Raw genomic sequence first — 5868 nt, 5'->3', positions numbered from 1 at the left:
AAGAAGTGAAGTATTTGCACAGTAGCTGCTTTCCTCTTCATGTGGTTTGAATTAAACTAATCCCACTCTTGGATGAAAGTTATCATGAATTTGATGTTTATGATACACAATGGTATTTACTGGGTATTACAAAACTGCATTCATCTCTGCTTTTGACTCTTCCTGCTCCTTTGAAATCAAAACAATATAAAAGCATTTCTGCCCATGAGGGAGAGAATTATGATAGACCAATAGAGAGAGAAGTAATTTTTGAATGGTAGCAGTCACTTCCCACAAAGGCTGACCTCAGCAGATGACTGTCAATCAAGGCTACTGTGATCTTCCCTTCCAGGGTGAACCTGAGGCTGCACAGAACAGCCTGTGTGCCTGGAGAAGCAGCCCTCAGCTTCTGCTTGCCAGGACTCATTCCTCCTCCATCAGGGCAGCTTCCTGGACTTGTTTATGAACAATCAGGAGACTGACCCACCCCCTAGAACTCTCAACAAGTGGCTTTATTCAGTACAAAATGACATTAACTGATGATTATTCACTAATGTCAGAGCAAAACTTTAATATTCATAGGAACAGTGTTATGTGTGTGCATAGTGTCCCATGCTGTCTTCAATCACACATTGATAGCTGGAGATACAGATCGTAGTACTCTATGTTTAAATATGAAGCATTGTGGCTAGTAACCAAAGTAAATGCTTTAGAAAGAAAGATAATGCAATAATTCTTTCCTAAAATATTGAGCTCATTATTTATTGGTTGTGGTGAAGGCATGAAGCCAGGAAAAAGGATTTGTCACCATCCCGCTTGGGACCTCAGATAAATGTGATCAGAGCTGAGATGCAGCCCAGCTCTGACATGATCTCAGCTGTTCCTGTTTTTCTTTTTGTTTTCTCTGCCTGTTACACTCCCCTTATTCCTCTCTTGGTGAGATTATATCCAGAAAGAGATGAAATGAAGAAAAGAAGAGGGCAAATTTAAAGGGTTTTTTTCTCTAATTTAATCAATTTATTTTCAAATAGATCATTTAGTTCCAGCAATTCTATTGTTTTTAAAGTTATAGATAAATTACTGCACCAGGTTGAGAAAATTTATTTACTTCTCTGCCATTGCTCAGGAGTCCTGAAATTGTTAGTCATACTGAAGGTGGTTTATTTATCCAAGTCATCAAATGAAAAGAACTCAGTTCTGTGATATGGATTTCACAGAAAACTGACAGCTAAAACTGATCCATCAATAGCAGTGACAGGGGCCTGAGAGTGTAGCTCAGTTCAGAGAGTGTTTGTCTATCATGTACAATGCCCTGGGTTTGATCCCCAACACCACACAAAACTAGATATGGTGATGCCTGTCTATAATGGAGTCATTTGGGAGATGGAGGCACAAAGATCAAAGTCCATGGTCATTCTTGTCTACATAGCAAACATGAGGGCAGGTAAGGCTACATGAGACCCCATCTCAAAAAAAAAAAAAAAAAAAAAACAGTAACAGGGACCATTAAGAAATAAAAATCTTCATATCCTTTGTTCTTATTTGTGTTTAAACAAATATATAAATACATGTAAAATTAACCATATTGCTATAATTCTTTTGTTATAATTTTGCTATCGCTACAATTCATTCTGCTTTATTCTTTGCATAAATATTTCTGAGCTAGTTTATCAATGGGTCTTAGTTTTTCTTTTCCTTTATAGAAACACAAAGAGCCTCAGTTGACAAGAGAAGAGGAAGCAAGAGTAGAACCACAAATGCATCTTGACCTTCATCTGTCAACCTGGGTAAAAGTAATCACCATGTTGGGCTCTTGGCACTCCCATCTTCCTGTCTAATGCCTGGCTTACCAGTGCTTCCCTTGGCATTCCTTGTACACCCTTCTGGTCTACACCCCGGGCTGTCTTTGATCTTCCTGATCTGGGCCACACCCTCTTTATTCAACCTTAGTTACTCACACTTTTCATTCTGAAAAGAACCAAGGACCTGGTGTGATAATCATCTCTCACCACAGGCTGCAGATAATCAGATTTAGATTCCAGTGTCCATACACTAAGCCCCTGGTTTAACATAATGCTGTGCCTTAACTTTCGCCTTCACTTGACCCCACAGTTGTGCTTGTGAGAACTTGGGTTTATTTACAGACACAGATAGGCTTCCAACTTCTTTGGTCACATTTCCTTTTCAAGAGTCATAGATGTTGCTGTGGACCTAAACTGCTAGAGCCAGCGCCTTAGTCTCCATTCAAGCTCTGTAATGAGTAGGTCTGGCCCAACTGCTAGATTTCCAGGTCAAGACCACACAATTAATTGTTGAATCCTGTCTAGAACTTCTGCAATGTCAAAAGCTACAAATGAAGACCTGCGATGGCCATTATCTTTTAATGGATGCGATGGCCATTGTCTTTTAATGATGGTCACAAAAATAACTACTGCAGAGAAATAGGAAAATAATCAACAATAAAGAATAAAACTTCCAATGTAGTGTTGCATTGGTAAATGGGAAAAGTTCCTTATGCAAGACTAAGACCCGGTATATGGTATTAGATCTTAGAATTGAGTACAGAGGGCATCTATACAGCAGTAGTTTTTAAAAGACTACCTACATGTATTGAATTTGTCAAAATAATAAACATACTCAAGGAATGATAGGTTTCTTTCACTATGCAACAGGAGGGTAAAAATCAGGGAAGGATAAAGACAGGCTGAACATGTGTTTATTGTTGATAATTGATGTGTCCATGTAGACACATTAAAACATACCTATAGATGATCCAAGCGTAAATCTTCCTCCAGCCACTAAGACAGTCTGGAATCTGTAGCCCTAATCCAAATAGGCAGTCAGCCCTCACATCTCCATAGATAACCTCCATTCCTCAACCATTCAACCTTTGGGGAAATGGCAACTTCATATTCAACAAGAAAATGCAGGAGAGAGCATGCTGACCACATAACTTTAAGAATAAGAATGTTATTATGGTCAAAAGATAAGAAAGTACTCAATGAGTGAACAAGATCTGCTTAAAGAATCCAGAGGAAAGTTTATCATTCCACAACCACTGATTACTTGAACATCAAAGTAAATCAATACAGTGATGGCTTATAACTCAGCAAGCAAAATGAAAAAACGTGAGTGCTTGCTGCTACAACAAAAACACACATGGCTTTATAAAGACTAAGTAACTTATTTGCAAGTTTCAGTGTATCATCCTATAAAATGTTCATTAGTTATGAAAATAGTAACTTTGTATTGGAGCAACATAGCAGACACTACATTAGTCAAGTGATATTAATAGGAAATTTTAAAAGGCTGGTCTCATGACAGGATGCAAGTAGGACATGACATTATCATATATATATATATATATATATATATATATATATATATATATATGTCCCATATATATGTATACACACACACACACACACACACACATATGGGACAGTTGGGAAACCAGTGGAGTTCCAGGATTAGACAGCCAAAATAGTGTCAATGTTAAATTTTCCACATCAATTCTTTTGTTTTTGTTTTTGAAACAAGGTCTCATGTATCCCAGGCTGGCCTCAAACTCATTGTGTAGCTAGCTCTGATTTTGAATTCCAGATCTTATTGATTCAACCTTCTTTGTTAACATCAGATATTATGTGACATTTCTTTCTGGATATGTACCAAATTATTCAGAAGGACAGTAATAATGAAATATCATAGCCAAGCAGGGGTGGCACTCACCCTTAATCCCAGCGCTTGGGAGGCAGAGGCAGGCAGATTTCTGAGTTTGAGGCCAGCCTGATCTACAGACTGAGTTCCAGGATGGCCAGGGCTACACAGACAAAACCTGTCTCAAAAAGCAAAAACAAAAACAAAAACATAAGAAAGAAAAAGAAAGAAAGAAAGGAAGGAAGGAAGGAAGGAAAGAAGGAAGGAAGAAAGAAAGAAAGAAAGAAAGAAAGAAAGAAAGAAAGAAAGAAAGAAAGAAAGAAAGAAAGAGCTACATAAAAAAGAAAAAAGAAGAAAGAAATATAAATATATCCACAATTGGCAGGCAATAGGATAGAAGATGTTTTCACAATACTTAAAATTTCTGTTTGAGATTCTTTAAAGATGTTAAACTTTCATAATTATTTTTTCTTTAGTTAATTTAAATAAAGATCTGCAAATATGACAACTGAACATTAAAGGTAAAATTATTTTATCCTCTGAAATTATTAAATATCAGTAAAATGACAAGATCAAATATTGGCTAACTCATTGAACATATTTGGAGTTTCCTAACTACAAAATTAAACATGGTGCTGGGGCCATGCTGCAGTGGACCGTTACAGCATCTCTCTGCTATTCCGTCAATGATGACTTGCTGGAGCCATGCTGCAGAGGACCGTGCTGGGGCCATGCTGCAGTGGACCGTGCTGGGGCCATGCTGCAGTGGACCGTGCTGGGGTCATGCTGCAGAGGACTGTTACTGCATCTCTCTGCTATTCCGTCACTGATGACTTGCTGAGCTTCATTTGGCTGTTGCCTGCCTTTCATTTACAAACTAAAATACAATAGGCTTTCCTTTTCTGAGATTCACTGAGTACACCCAGTGTAAAATGTTCTTGGGGGAACAGAAAATGCATTTGTAATGCCATAAATGAAGGCATTTCATCTTGGATACCAAGCGTAAGCCCATGTATACACACACATATTAAGAACGTACAGAAATCAACACATCACAGCTCCCTCGTGTTTTTAGAAAGAACAATTAATACCTTTTCCAGTCAGAAATAAGAAGAGGATTATTTGCTAATACTCCCATTGTCCTCAGGAATTCTTGATCTGAGATTAAAATAGAGTTCGCTCACTTGACCTATTCAGCTAGACATATATAAGCATAAGTTGTTTTTTTTTTAAAAAAAAAAAAAAGATCAGAGTTCTTTGGCGACTGGGATGTCTGACATGTAAATTTTAAACACATGAAAGACAGAATTATGATTCTGCTAAGGGCAAAGGGTATGAGCTAAAATGAAATGAGAGGGGCATGCCACAGACTACATGTCACCTCTAGAAGGACAGAATACAGCTGAACTACACAGTCACCAGGAGACTAGTAAAAACGTGAAGTTGCTTACTGATGTGGAGGTTACAGTCACTGAATCTTATTTTAAAATAAAATAACTTTTATTTTATTAACTTAGATCTTTGTGCCTATCAAGAATGGAATTGCCAAATCATGCTGCAGATGGAGCCCCAGCTGGATACCTCTTGCCATCAAATGAAGTCTCCAGTTCTGGGAATAGGTTACTTCTAATCAAGTTGTGGGGGAAAAAGACAGCACGGGAACCTCCAAACAACCTAGGCTGTTGCTAAGGCTATTGGCTGCTCTCCACAAACTGACAGAAAGGCCCCGTTGATGAAGACAACATCCACAACTCACTGAATCTGAAGAAGTTGAGGTGGTGCCTACCTAGAGCCTCCACCCCTATTGACTAGTTTTAATAGTACTGAAAGCTACTCCGCACACTACCAAAGAAGAAAGGTAAGCACCAACCTAGCTACAAACTCTTAGATCTACAGTGACGACCTGCCTACACGATGGGCTAGTGCAACAGTGACACAAAGCTTGTGGGACGAACCAACCAATGTCTGAAATTAGTTTCCTCCGCCAGAGCCTCACTGATTGGACAAACCACTGTACCCCTGCCCAGCCCTAGATGTTCAACACAAAACAAAGGCAGCAGCATTTTAGGAGGTTCTTTGTCTCATAATGCTTTTTATTCCCCTTACAAGTCCTCTGCATGGATATTATGGTTTCTGGTTTTGTGTTTTCATGGGATTTCTGTGTTGGCAAATGTGTGTATCTGTCTCTGCATGTACATATGTTTCCTGAGCTTTTACTCTGGCTCTTTTCTG

The 5868-nt window shown here is 38.5% G+C and overlaps 1 long non-coding RNA gene across 1 annotated transcript; it reads left to right on the top strand.

Moving 5' to 3' along the window:
- The first annotated feature begins 1344 nt into the window (after positions 1–1344).
- Positions 1345–5184, top strand: LOC116073102. Its single transcript, XR_004111668.1, has 3 exons — positions 1345–1423; positions 1683–1766; positions 5154–5184. It is a non-coding gene; the product is annotated as an uncharacterized LOC116073102 (long non-coding RNA).
- Positions 5185–5868: the final 684 nt, after the last annotated feature.

The sequence above is a fragment of the Mastomys coucha genome, unplaced genomic scaffold, assembly GCF_008632895.1.
Source record: "Mastomys coucha isolate ucsf_1 unplaced genomic scaffold, UCSF_Mcou_1 pScaffold23, whole genome shotgun sequence".
Classification (NCBI taxonomy): Eukaryota; Metazoa; Chordata; class Mammalia; order Rodentia; family Muridae; genus Mastomys; species Mastomys coucha.
Note: the sequence above shows the minus strand (reverse complement) of the source record. Positions and strands in the feature narration are given on the sequence as shown.